The sequence below is a fragment of the Scyliorhinus torazame genome, chromosome 12, assembly GCF_047496885.1.
Source record: "Scyliorhinus torazame isolate Kashiwa2021f chromosome 12, sScyTor2.1, whole genome shotgun sequence".
In the NCBI taxonomy this organism is placed as follows: domain Eukaryota; kingdom Metazoa; phylum Chordata; class Chondrichthyes; order Carcharhiniformes; family Scyliorhinidae; genus Scyliorhinus; species Scyliorhinus torazame.
Genome location: NC_092718.1, coordinates 208,228,022 through 208,242,837, shown reverse-complemented (window position 1 = coordinate 208,242,837; position 14,816 = coordinate 208,228,022). Strand labels below are relative to the sequence as shown.

Below are 14,816 nucleotides of genomic sequence, written 5' to 3'. Positions count from 1 at the left end.
CGGGGAGGTCACGTTGGAGTTGCGCGGAACCTTGGTTAGGCCACAGCTGGAGGGCTGTGCGCAGTTCTGGTCGCCACATTATGGGAAGGATGCGTTTGCACTGGAGGGGGTGCAGAGGCGATTCACCCGGATGTTGCCTGGGATGGAACATTAAGTTATGGAGAGAGGTGGGACAGGCTTGGGATGATTTCACTTGAGCAAAGGAGACGGAGGGGCGACCTGATCGAGGTGGACAAGATTATGAGGGGCATGGATAGGGAACAGCTGCTCCCTTAGTTGAAGGGTCAGTTACGAAGGTACACAAGTTAAAGGCGAGGGGTGAGAGCGGATTTGGAGAAAGGCTTTTTACCCAGAGGGTAGAGTCGGTCTGGAATGCGCTGCCTGGGAGGGTGGGAGAGGCGGGATGCCTCACATCCTTTAAAAAGTACCTGGATGAGCACTTGGCGCGCCATAACATTCAAGGTGATTGGTCAACTGCTGGCAAATGGGATTAGGTCGGCAGGTCAGGTGTTTTTCATGCATCGGTGCAGATTCCATGGGCTTTTCCTGCACTATTATACTGCGAATGCTTAGTGCGAGACCAATTCAGCGGGAGACAGTGGCTGAACAGTAATGTCGCCAAACCAGCAAACCAGTGGCCTGGGTTCGTGCTCTGGGAACGTGGGTTCAAACCCCAGGAAAGCTGGTGGATTTTAATTTACAAATCAATACATCTGGATCTGTGAGCTGCTCGGAATAATGGTGGCCACGGCTGCTGTAAAAACCCATTTGGTTCATTAAGAGTCCTCTGACAGGCGTAAAGCCGTCGTCCTTACCTGGTCCGGCCTACTTGTGACTCTAGAGCCACAGCAATGTGGCTGCCTCTGAAACAACCCAGCTGGGCGCCAAGTACAAGGGCTATTAGGGATACCCTGCCAGTGATGCTCACTTCCCAGGAAATAATTTAAATAATCCCAAAGGATTTATGTTTTGTGCGCACGCTTGCATAAAATTCATCATTCATAATTTCAGCTGGGAATTCGGGTGAAGCTGGCAATTAACCTGTAATTACCTGGATTACCCTTGTCATGGAGTGGTTAGAGCGTGGGAATCATTGCCATACGGAGCAGTCGGAGATAAACAGCATGGAAGCGTACAAGTAAAAACCAGGGAAAGGAGGAATGGGACACAGAGGCTACGACGGAAGGTCTGCTGAGCAGTGAGAACACCAGCTGCAGAGACCACTCGGACCCCCATTCCAGCCGTAAATTCCAATATTAAGAAACGGAGCAGCAATTAAGGTTTCATGGACGAGGCACAACTTGCTTCGGGGCCGCACGACCGACAAAGGTGGGAGCTAAACGCATCTTCGCGCTATCGGAAGCACGTGGTGGTGTCTGGGCGGGGTGGCCAGCATCGAACTAGTGTTGCGGCTAAATTCTCCCAACTCAAAAAGAATGTCAGGGTTGGAAATCGAGGTGGGTGGGCAGTGCCCTGAGCTCCATCTTATAAACTATGCCGACATTTGTTCAACCCAGCAGTCTCTGGTGCACACGGTTACTGCAACATTTAGAAATATTACAAGTCAAGGTGTGATCTGCAAGAACACATGAGCATACACTTCCCCTCCCCACCCCACAGCTTTTGAACACTCGTGTGTTACTAGGTGGATGTCCAAGGCGAATTCTTCCCTGATCGGAGATGTTAAGTTAACCAGCTTGAAATTACCCAGATCACTCTCAAGGATGCCAAATGTCTAATCTGCAGCTCTCCTGCACGCATCCACACTCCATACAACAAAGGCCAGGGCATCATTCATCTATCTGCTCTCTCATCTCCCTCAGGATCAGAGGATCGAGTCCAGCAGAACTCAAATGCACGCATCAATATTCAACGATGACCAAAATCAATTGGGGGGGGGGGGGGGAAAAGAGAAGAGTGATATCCCCCTTCCCTTCTCTCTCCCCCCCCCTTCTCTCTCCCCACACCCCCCCCCTTCTCTCTCCCCACCCCCCCCCTTCTCTCTCCCCACCCCCCCCCCTTCTCTCTCCCCCACCCCCCCTTCTCTCTCCCCACCCCCCCCTTCTCTCTCCCCACCCCCCCCCTTCTCTCTCCCCACCCCACCCCCTTCTCTCTCCCCACCCCACCCCCTTCTCTCTCCCCCACCCCCCCCTTCTCTCCCCACCCCCCCCCTTCTCTCTCCCCACCCCCCCTTCTCTCTCTCCCCTCTTCCCCCCCCCCACCCCCCCCCCCCCCCCCCCCCCCCCCCCCCCCCTCCCCACAAGCAATGCGCTATTTTTGCTCCCATTGCTGAATAGGAACGGCACCCAAAATAACCACAGCTGCAACCCGATCACCGAAGACATGCGCTCTGCAGAATAAGTATACTGCCAAAAATAAATATGGGTTCAGGGCCAGCCAAGTCTTACCACATCTTCACAACCAACCCGCTCAAGGTAGGCATTATATTCCATTTAAAATGTGTCACCCTTTACTCAGTAGGATTCGGTACCTTTAATTTAGAACAAGTTCTCTCTCCCCACCCACCAGACAGAAAGTACAAATTTGGCCTGTGCAGTTCACATTAACTTGATTACAAGTTGATTTGAAGGCAGAACATGCAAGCACACCACCACACCTGTTGGAAATACAAGAATTAGAACATACAGTGGAGGAGGCCATTCAGCCCATCGACTCTGCACCGACCCACTTAAACCCTCACTTCCACCCTGTCCCCGTAACCCAATAACCCCTCCTAACTTTTTTGGACACTAAGGGCAATTTATCCTGGCCAATCCACCTAACCTGCACGTCTTGGGACTGTGGGAGGAAACCGGAGCACCTGGAGGAAACCCACGCACACACGGGGAGGATGTGCAGACTCCACACAGACAGTGCCCCAGTGGGGAATCGAACCTGGGACCCTGGAGCTGTGAAGCCACAGTGCTATCCACTTGTGCTACCGTGCTGCCCTCGCGGCACACTTGCCCCGCTTAGCCCACGCTTCCAATTAGCCCATGCTTCAAATTAATCCCACCTTCAGCAGCACAATGGAGCAAAGCTCCGGAGACAGAGGGGTCCCCTGGGAGTCCCCCACCCACCCATTCTGGAGGAAGTCAGTGTCGCAGTGGGAATGTCTTCGGATTAGTAATGCAGAGATTCAGGCTAATGCCCTGGGTTCTAATCGCACCATGGCAATTCAATTAGTAAATCTGGAATAAAAAGATGGTCTCCGTTATGGTGACAACGAAACTATCTTAGATTATCATTAAAAACCCATCTGGTTCACCAATGCCCGTTAGGGGCATTACACCTGGAATACAGAGAACAGTTTTGATCCCCTTATCCAAGGAGAGATGAACTGGCATTTTAAAATTTTTTAGAGTTCGCCTACTCTGCTCCGAACCATGATTGTTTTTAAACTATCAAATTTCCTCTTCTTAGAAAGTGCAGAAGGAGGCCATTCAGCCCACCGACTCTGTACCGACCCACTTAAGGCCTCACTTCCACCCTATCCCCATAACCTTTTTGGACACCAAGGGCAATTTAGCATGGCCAATCCACCCAACTGGCACATCTTTGGACTGTGGGAGGAAACCGGAGCGCCCGGAGGAAACCCACGCAAACACGAGGAGAGCGTACAGACTCCGCACAGACAGTGACCCAAGCCGGGAATCGAACCTGGGACCCTGGCGCTGTTAAGCCACAGTGCTGCCATGCGGCGCCACTTGTGAGCAACCTCAGCTTCCCTAGTCCACCACGTAACTATGGAGCTACAAAAGTTTACGATGGCCCTTGTGGCAACATAATTGTGTCGCATTGTCCAATGGTTATAACAAGGGGAGTCTGGCACCATGAAAAAGTAGAACAGAGCGGCAGAGCCGATTCACGTCCATATAGAAACAGCAAGGCTGGCACCGGAACCTCATTCCAAAGTGAAAGCTTGACCGATTTTACTGTTGCAATTCCAGCCAGTAGCTGCTGTTCTGATGGGAGACACCTCTTTGAACACTTGTTTATTCAGCTCTTAACCTTTCAAATTGTCACTTTTTGTTTTGCAGGTCTTGATTATCAAAGTGCCATTGACACTTCCCCCGATGAATGGAAACAAGTCATGTTAAATGCAGGCAACCTTGGGAGGTGGCAGAGGCATTCACACATCGGAGCAAAATGCAAAAATCAAACACAAGAGAAATTATCACTTCAAGCGCGACTGGGGGAAAAGGATTCCACTTCAAGAATTAATTTCCCCATGACAGAAGCCTGGCATTCATATTCCACCCGTCCTCAGTCGCTCTCTGGATTGTCCAGATCAGAGGTCCAGCTCATTCAGTACTCTCCCAGAGGCTGGATGATATCCAGGACCAATCCCAAAGAGAATTCTTGGTATCTTCCTCCTAGTCAACATCTTTCCCCAAAGCTACAGGAGTCTAGAATTCGAAGTCATAGGTTTATGGTGAGAGATACAAAAGAGACCAGAGGGGGAATTTCTTCACACACAGGGTGGGGAGCATCTGGAACGGGTTGTCAGAGGCAGTGGTAGGTACGGGTACAATTTTGTCCTTTAAAAAGCAGTTAGACAGTTACATGGGCAGGGTGGGTATAGAGGGATAGAACATAGAAAAATACAGCACAGAACAGGCCCTTCGGCCCACGATGTTGTGCCGAACCTTTGTCCTAGATTAATCATAGATTATCATAGAATTTACAGTGCAGAAGGAGGCCATTCAGCCCCCTGAATCTGCACCAGCTCTTGGAAAGAGCACCACACCCAAGGTCCACAACTCCACTCTATCCCCACCCAACACAAAGGGCAATTTTGGACACTAAGGGCAATTTATCACAGCCAATCTACCTAACCTGCACATCTTTGGACTGTGGGAAGAAACCGGAGCGCCCGGAGGAAACCCACGCACACACAGGGAGGACGTGTAGACTCCGCACAGACAGTGACCCAAGCCGGAATCGAACCTGGGACCCTGGAGCTGTGAAGCAATTGTGCTAGCCACACTGCTACCGTGCTGCCCTTAAGAACAACTTAATCTACACTATATCATTCTACCGTAATCCATGTACCTATCCAATAGCTGCTTGAAGGTCCCTAATGTTTCCGACTCAACTACTTCCACAGGCAGTGCATTCCATGCCCCCACTACTCTCTGGGTAAAGAACCTACCTCTGACATCCCAAATGTCATGGGCCAAATGCGGGCAAGTGGGACTAGCTTAGTGACAGAAACTGGGCAGCATGGACAAGCTGGGCCGAAGGGCCTGTTTCCATGCTGTAAACATCTAGGACTCTATAACCTCTTTCAATCATGGCCAATCTGTATCTTTAACTTAACCCACCACTCCAGAATCTCCATTCTTACAGCACAGGAGGCTATTTGGCCGTTTCTGTGCCAGCTCTCCAAGGAAGCATATTACCTCGTGTCACTCTCTCTCTCTCCCCCCCGAACTCTGCACATGTATTTTCAGATAATCAATGGTCTCTCAAATGCTTCGACTGACCAGGCCTCCACCACAACTCAGACATTGCACCCCAGACCATAAACACTCAGGGTGAAAAGGGTTCTCCGCTTGTCTCCAATGCTTCGCCTGCTAGTTACCCTAGATTAAATGAAAATGAAATGAAAATCGCTTATTGTCACAAGTAAGCTTCAAATGAAGTTACTGTGAAAAGCCCCTAGTCGCCACATTCCGGCGCCTGTTCGGGGAGGCCGGTACGGGAATTGAACCGTGTTGCTGGCCTGCCTTGATCTGCTTTCAAAGCCAGCGATTTAGCCCAGTGCGCTGATGATCCTCAATCTATCAATGGGATATTTTCTCCCCATCTGCTCGGTCCAGACCCCTCGTGATTTTGAATACTTTATCAAATCCCCTCTCCCCCACCATGGAAAACCGTCCCAACATCTCCAATGCAACGGCACTTCCTCAGCCCTGGAAGCTTCCTGGTGAACCTTTTCTGCACTGTTTGATACCGTCACATCTTTCCTGAAGTGTGCCCCCCCCCACGAACTGGACACAATACTCCAGTTGATTTTAAACCGGTATTCCGCACAGGTTTAACAGAGCTCCCCTGCTCTTGTACTCCATGCCCCTATTAACAAAACAGAGGATACTGTATGCTTGGTATTAACTGCTCTCTCACCCTGGCCAGTCACCTTCAATGATTTGTGCACAAATACACCCAGCTCCCGGGATTGTCAGCCATGGCACAGTTGGCAATGCTCTCTGCCCCCAACAATTTGGGTTCAATTTGCACTGCAGAGCTTACGAGTAAGCAATTATTTACGGATTCCTATTTAAACCTGGTTTCCCTGGTGTACTCCCTTTAGTACCTGGATTTTATGTCTTTCAATTTTTTTTTTTGTTAAAAACAAAACGGGTCACCTGCCTCGGCAGAAGTGCTATTTGGTCTCACCTCAGGATATCCCCGGTACTGTTTGGTCTGGCCCAATGATGACATATTTTGATGAACCTGGCTGGCAGCCAATCAGCTACTTGGATTTCCCGGGACTTGACTGGCTCTCGATGATGATTGGCGGTGTGCCGGAACGTCTTGCCAAACTCAGACAGGCTCCATTTTGTAGGGCAAAATTCACTTTTGATTCAGAGGCTTGGAGGGCTGCAGTTCTCATCTCCCCATCTCCGGATGACCCAAGGTCCTGAAGAAAAAGCCTTTCTCTCTCTCTCTCTCTCCACAGACAGTTAAGACGACAGGAAATTCCAGCCCAGCACCAGGCAGGTTAGGTTATTTGGAGAACCCTAATCTTACCTCAGGTGAGGCTCATAATTGAGAGTTCTGACTGAACGCACATACAAGATCCAATCCAACTGGCGGTTTTCAACATTCCGTGACCTGAGAAGATGGCCGACTACAAAGGCTTCAACATGAGCAATAAGAACACATCTCTCTTAACTTCCATGTTTTAGTCCCCTATCATTTTACCCTTTTCCCTTCCCGAGTGCATCTGTCTTGTGTTTGGGTAGAGTGTAGGACGGTCAATGGGGAAAGTAATAGATTATCAAGTTATTAGGGGCTGGTTTAGCACACTGGGCTAAATCGCTGGCTATTAAAGCAGACCAAGCAGGCCAGCAACACGGTTCAATTCCCGTACCAGCCTCCCCGAACAGGCGCCGGAATGTGGTGACTAGGGGCTTTTCACAGTAACTTCATTTGAAGCCTACTTGTGACAATAAGCGATTTTCATTTCATTTGTCTAGTTTAATTATTGCATGTTTTAACTCTTTTCTTGTCATAAATAAACAGTTTTTGTGATTTTACTTACAAATCTGGTGCCTGCAAGTCATTGGAGCAAAGATCTCAAAAATATTATAAGAATTATTGGTGAATTCACTCATGTTGCTACTCCGGGTCAAGGAGGCTGGCACTGACTGTGCCCTAGCCCAGGGTGTCGCAACAATGCAGTTTGCAAAGTGCAGGAGTGCTGCACTGTCAAAGGTGCTATCTTTCAGATGAGATGATAAACGGAGGCATTATCTGCCCTCTTAGGTGGGCACAAAAGATGTTACACCCGGGCCCATTGGCTCCTACACCTCATATCTAGAGTTGAGCCCTTTATTTCACATTGTGTCTTTACTAAAATGAAGTACTGCATATTTCTCTGTATTGAATCAATCTGCCATCTGTCCACCCATTCCACCAACTTGCCTTTGCCCTTTCAAAGTTCTACACCACCCTCCTCACAGTTCACAATGCTTCGGAGTTTTCCAGCCATCTGCAAATGTTGAAATTGTGTCCTGTACACCAAGGTCTAGGTCATTAATCTATATCAGGAAGAGCAAAGGGCACAACCCCCGGGGAAACCTCACTACAAGCCTTCCTCCAGTCCAGAAAGGTCCATTAACTTTTTTTATTAAATTTAGAGCATCCATTCTCTTTCCAAATTAAGGGGCAATTTAGTGTGGTCAATTCACCTGCCCTGCACATCTTTTTGGGTTGTGGGAGGGTGACGCGCTCGCAGACACGGGGAGAATGTGCAAACGCCTCACGGACAGGGAGCCGGGATCGAACCTGGGACCTCGGCGCAGTGAGGCAGCAGTGCTAACCACTGCGCCCCGTGCTGCCCTACCCTGTGACCCGGGGCCGAACCCGGGTCTTCGGCACAGTGAGACGGCAGTGCTAACCACTGCGCGCCACCCAGATCGATTAACCATGACTGTTTCATGTCACTTAGCCACCTTTGCAGCCATGCTGGCACTGTCTCTTATGTTCGGAGCTACAGCTATGCTCACAGGACTGTTGTGGGGCACTGCACATTTTTGGGAAATCCATGTACACCACACCAACAGCATTGCCATCATTTAGCTCATGTCACCTCTTCAAAAATAACCTTGACAAAACACAGCTGCCCATCACAAATCCACGCTGGGTTTCTTTAATTAATTTGTCCATGTGACCATTTGGTCCCAACTTGTTTCTAGAAGCTTCCCTGCCACTGAAGCTAAACGGACAGGCCTGTAGTTCCTAGGATCATCTATACACCCTTTGTTATAGACGTAACACCACCCCGACTGGAAGATTATGGCCAGCACCTCGGCAATTTCCACTCACTGAGGCCGCCTCTCATCTGGTGCCTTATCCTGTGCCTACTTAGAGTATCCAATTCTTTTTCTCCAATTATGGGGAATTTAGCGTGACCAATCCACCTACTCGGCACATCCTTTTGGGTTGTGGACGCACGCAGACTAAGGGAGAATGTGCAAACTCCACACGGACAGTGAGCCGGGATCGAACCTGGGACCTCGGCGCAGTGAGGCAGCAGTGCTAACCACTGCGCCCCGTGCTGCCCTACCCATCAAATTTAAACCCTTCCGGTATCGGAGCCATCTCCTCTTCAAGCACGACGCGAACAGCAGCTTCCTTGGTAAAGACAAACGCAAAGTATTAATTTAATACATCGACCATACCCCCGAGCGTAAATACTATTTCCCTAATTGGCCCCCTCCACCTTTCACCAACTCTTGTGTGACCAATGAAGACTCTGGGATTCCGTCTATGTTTTGAAATTCTATTTTATTTTTTAAATGGGGGGGGGGGATTCCAGTTTTCCCACAATCCTTCCTGTGAACACGTGCTTCTTCACATGACGCCTTCATCTTAAAATTAGAGCGAGGATGTTCGGTCCCCTTGTTGTGGATCTGGCCGCTTCGATCCCACTCCTATAGTTGTCCGCCAACAGCCTGGCTCTCTAACGCACTTGCTGAATGAAGCGGCCCGTGACACTTCAGTGAATTTATAACTCGCGACACCCAATACTGACTCTAATTGTACAGGAGCCGCACTTCACAACAGGTCAGCCCATTTGCACAACCACTTTAAAGCAGCCACTTCTTCAATCCACACATCAGCCAAACCAGCTATGCTTGCTCTGTGCCGTCAATGAGAAATGTGGACCTGTCTTACCTGCTGCTGGTTAGCTGCCTTTATAATCACGGATCATAGAATTTACAGTGCAGAAGGAGGCCATTCGGCCCATCGAGTCTGCACCGGCTCTTGGAAAGAGCACCCTACCCAAGGTCAACACCTCCACCCTATCCCCATAACCCAGTAACCCCACCCAACACTAAGGGCAATTTTGGACACCAAGGGCAATTTATCATGGCCAATCCACCTAACCTGCACATCTTTGGACTGTGGGAGGAAACCGGAGGAAACCCACGCAGACACGGGGAGGACGTGCAGACTCCGCACAGCCAATGACCCAAGCTGGAATCGAATCTGGGACCCTGCAGCTGTGAAGCAATTGTGCTAACCACTGTGCTACCGTGCTGCCCTAAGGGCACTTGGCAAGGGCATGGGCTCAAAACCAGATCTCTGACTGGGGGAGGAACACACACAATGCATAGTACATTAATTTACAGGGATGAACACTCAGATCTGCCACCAAGCCAGCAATCTTGGAACACAATCTGAAAAAGCACTCAAGACCGTGTCCCCCATCCATCCTGAGCTGGTGCAAGACACCTGGAACAGCCTCGTTACACTGTGAACACGTACAGACAGGCGTCGCTCAATCAGTGATTACAGATAGATTTAGCAAGTTGATTTTGGGGAACAAGGGTGAGGTGTTAAATTAATTTTTCTTGTCCTCCAGGCAATATTTCAAGTTCAGACACCCAACGTCAACGTCAAGCAGACAGCTACAATGCATGCCATCCTTAACCCTGCTCCAAATATGCCTCATTCAGTGTTGGCCTGACTTCAGTGTTGTGACTTTGCCTCACCCCCGACCATCCGGTCTTCTTACGGAGTTCCAGTCACAGCACAACTGGGGACAGCTGTGCATAGTCGGTTCTTGTTCACTGGGTAGTGGATGCTTGTCTATAATCAATCCACGAAACTGCCCAAAGTTCACACGCTCCTTACAGATAGCACTCACCCACACGTTTATGGTTCAACTTCACCAGCTCTCACTCACCACTGCCAATCGTTTTTAAAAAAAATTTTTTAAGAGTATCCAATTAATTTTTTCCAATTAAGGGGCAATTTAGCGTGGCCAATCCACCTAGCCTGCACATCTTTGGACTGTGGGAGGAAAACGGAGCACCCGGAGGAAACCCACGCAGACACGGGGAGAAGGTGCAAACTCCACACGGACAGTGACCCAGAGCCAGGATCGAACCTGGGATCTTGGCACCGTGAGGCAGCAGCACTAACCACTGTGCCACCCGACCACTGCCAATCCTTACCCTCCAGGGAAGGCAAGCCCCAGATCACGGCATCACTTAGCGACCACCTCCTTGAACACCTAATGCACACAGATCTCAAAACGGTCACCAAAATAGAGCTTCTTGCTGCGGTCTCTTCCCCACATAGTCAGGTGGACATACCCCTCACTCAGAGCCCACTTTTAGGTGAATGGACATTCTGAATTCTCCCTCAGTGTACCCAAACAGGCGGCGGAATGTGGCAACTAGGGGATTTTCACAGTAACTTCATTGCAGTGTTAATGCAAGCGTACTTGTAACAATAATAAAGATTGTGTGTCATCCTGCCGATCAAATCTACAAAACCCACCACACGTTCCCTCAATCCATGCCCAATAAATATATGACCATGCACTTACTCCTCCTGCACACCAATTCTAGCTGTCGGCATTGCGGCTGGTTTATCTTCACCTCTCCCAGCCCCGTTTCCTTTTCCATTGGTTACCCTCCAAATAAAAATTACAATATACACCCGGAAGCCCTGCTGTCTGCATCAGACCTTGCAACAAGTCCAATTCACCAATCAACACTTGCTCCCATTCAAAATTCAGTGTTTGGAGAAGGACCTCCCAAACCATTCATTACTGACCAGCCTCTCTTCACCACCCCTACTCCTCCTGCTCCTTGGGCGGAGCATTTATTACCCTCCTCCTTTTTCCCACCGAAGCCTGTCACCACGTGACATCTTTGTTCATCGAAGACCCGTAACCCACTAAAACAAGTCAACATTCAAAACCTCCCCACCCTAACAGCAAGGGAAATAAACATGACCAGTTCATCTTGCATGAACCAAAGTAAGCATTTCTATATTGCTGCCAAGCCTTCCAAGAAGATGCCCCCGCCCCCACTCAAAATAAACAGGTGCCAACTCTCCATAAACAGAAGTGGGAAGACAATGACATGCAAAGAGAGATAGATCAGTCATGCTTATCCTGCCCTCTTGCATTCACTCCCTACAGCCAGCCAGGCAGCTCCAGTGGTTACGTCAATCTAAAGCCACCCCAGATTGGGAACATTAAAATGCCAGAACCAAACCCAAGTCTGGCACAAGGAGTGTTTGCACAGAAAGAAGGTCGACTTATTTTGGGAGTGGCACCAGATAAGAAAAAGGGCATGAGAAAGGTAGCCCAGTTTAACAAGGGGCGCTATCATAGCAATCTCAGCAGTGATTGCATCACCAAGGGCAAGATCTTTTGGAGGTTACATTTGATTTAACCAACTGCCCGTTTGCAATAACAAAATCTAGTTGGACATACTGTATAATGAAACGTTTAAAAATACAAACTTAAGCAGAGGTTGAAGCAGTGATTGCCAATCCAACGTTTCCACCCACAGTATAATTACTTTAAATGTTAGTTTCGTTTTGTCTACAATGTTTAAGTGCTCGACAAAAACAAAGGTTACACCAGTGCCAGATGACCCAAGCACTGCATTCCCGATCACTTGAAGTCATTCCTGCACTTTCAAAGAAAGGCTGAATCATTCGGCAAACTGAAATTAGGAGCCAACCGTTTGAACAAGTTCAGTTAAACTCCAATACAAATTTCATTCTGCAACACATTTCCTGCTGCCAGAGTGCGGATCAGGACACAGGCAGCATGGCTGGCAGGCCCAGTGCCAAAGACACATGGCCCAGTCATCAAGGCAGGACACACACCTCTGACTTGAATGTGGAATTGAGAACCTTTCACACAAGTGAAAGGCAGACAGGTTTGTAACATTTGTGTTTGGGGGGGGGGGGGGGGGGTGCATGTTGGAGTGTGGTGGGGGTGGTGGCAGGTTGTGGTGGGGGGTGGTGACAGGTTGTGGTGAGGTGTGTGGTGGGGTGTTGGTGTGTGGGGTGGTGGCAGGTTGTGGTGAGGGGGTGTTGGTGTGTGTGGGGTGATGGTGTGTGTGTGGGGTGATGGCGGGTTGTTGAGGTGTGTGGTGGGGGGGGTGATGGTGTGTGGTGGGGGTGATGGTGTGTGTGTGGGGTGATGGTGTGTGTGTGTGGGGGGTGATGGTGTGGGGCGATGGTGGGGGGTGATGGTGGGGGGTGATGGTGGGGGGTGATGGTGTGTGGTGGGGGGTGATGGTGTGTGGTGGGGGGTGATGGTGTGTGGTGGGGGGTGATGGTGTGTGGTGGGGGGTGATGGTGTGTGGTGGGGGGTGATGGTGTGTGGTGATGGTGTGTGGTGGGGGGTGATGGTGTGGTGGGGGGTGATGGTGTGTGGTGGGGGGTGATGGTGTGTGGTGGGGGGTGATGGTGTGTGGTGGGGGGTGATGGTGTGTGGTGGGGGGTGATGGTGTGTGGTGGTGGGGGGTGATGGTGTGTGGTGGTGGGGGGTGATGGTGTGTGGTGGTGGGGGGTGATGGTGTGTGTGGGGGGGGGTGATGGTGTGTGTGGGGGGGGGTGATGGTGTGTGTGGGGGGGGTGATGGTGTGTGTGGGGGGGTGATGGTGTGTGTGGGGGGGTGATGGTGTGTGTGGGGGGGTGATGGTGTGTGTGGGGGGGTGATGGTGTGTGTGGGGGGGTGATGGTGTGTGTGGGGGGGTGATGGTGTGTGTGGGGGGGTGATGGTGTGTGTGGGGGGGTGATGGTGTGTGTGGGGGGGTGATGGTGTGTGTGGGGGGGGGTGATGGTGTGTGTGGGGGGGTGATGGTGTGTGTGGGGGGGTGATGGTGTGTGTGGGGGGGTGATGGTGTGTGTGGGGGGGTGATGGTGTGTGTGGGGGGGTGATGGTGTGTGTGTGGGGGGTGATGGTGTGTGTGGGGGGTGATGGTGTGTGTGGGGGGTGATGGTGTGTGTGGGGGGTGATGGTGTGTGTGGGGGGGTGATGGTGTGTGTGGGGGGGTGATGGTGTGTGTGGGGGGGTGATGGTGTGTGTGGGGGGGTGATGGTGTGTGTGGGGGGGTGATGGTGTGTGTGGGGGGGTGATGGTGTGTGTGGGGGGGTGATGGTGTGTGTGGGGGGGTGATGGTGTGTGTGGGGGGGTGATGGTGTGTGTGTGGGGGGTGATGGTGTGTGTGGGGGGTGATGGTGTGTGTGGGGGGTGATGGTGTGTGGGGGGGTGATGGTGTGTGTGGGGGGTGATGGTGTGTGTGGGGGGTGATGGTGTGTGTGGGGGGTGATGGTGTGTGTGGGGGGTGATGGTGTGTGTGGGGGGTGATGGTGTGTGTGTGGTGTGGGGTGCATGGGGGTCTATAATCTGCCCTGCAAGAATGGTTAGTGAAATATAAACTCTTCACAAAAGGAGCAGTTATTGGGAAAGCTGTCAGCTGGAGCCAATTGCAGACTGGATTCCTCCCCTTGTGAAGCTCTGACCTTCCGCCCAACCTCATCACAGACTGGGACTGAAAGGAGCTGATCTCTCACTCAGAGCCCGGGCTGCGCTCTCACTCGGGCCGCCCTCTCCCTCACTCGGGGCCGGGGCTGCCCTTCCACTCCCGGCTCCGCTCTCACAGCCTCCCACTCTCTCTGCCCCCCCCCCCATGGAGGTGAACAGCGGCCTCCCAGTGACTCCCACTCCCGGTGCGGATGGTGTCTCCGCTCCCACGGCACACCCTCAGTCCAGCCGCCCGGCTCCTCCCGCCTCCCGACCTTGGGCTCAGCGGTGTGGGTGACCCCGGCCGGGGCCGCTTCCCGGGGGCGGCTGTAGCTGGGCCCCGGCCCCGCGGAATGATAGGCCTCAAGCAGCAGCAGCATCGCCCAAACACTCACCCGGGGCCTCCGGCTTCAGGAGCGGGCGAGCTGGAGACTGCGCTGGGCCGTATGGGGGCCGCTCTTTCTCTCTGCTCCGTCCCCGGGCTCCCGGCACCGCCGCCACACGTGTCCCCGCCGCAAACTGATACACTCACCAGCTGTCGCGAGAACTCGGCCCAGACCCCGCCCCCGTGAGATCCAAGCGGCCGCCCCCGCACTGACCCCGCCCACCGCACTGACTCCGCCCCCGCGCTGACCACGCCCGCCGCGCTGACTCCGCCCCCGCGCTGACCACGCCCGCCGCGCTGACCCCGCCCCCGCGCTGACCACACCCATCGCATCGGCCCCGCCCACCGCACCCGCCCCGCCCCCATGAGAACCCAGCGCCAGGCCCCGCCCATCTCACTTACCTCGCCCACCGC

At 51.9% G+C, this 14,816-nt stretch overlaps 1 protein-coding gene across 1 annotated transcript in view; it reads right to left on the bottom strand.

Annotated features, from left to right (window-relative positions):
- akap1b (A kinase (PRKA) anchor protein 1b) overlaps nt 1-14,544 on the bottom strand; it is a 70,677-nt gene extending 56,133 nt beyond the window's left edge. The window contains exon 1 of the mRNA XM_072469817.1: nt 14,413-14,544. The gene's annotated coding sequence lies outside the window, so the exon portion shown is untranslated. The remainder of the gene's footprint in view (nt 1-14,412) is intronic.
- Nucleotides 14,545-14,816: the final 272 nt, after the last annotated feature.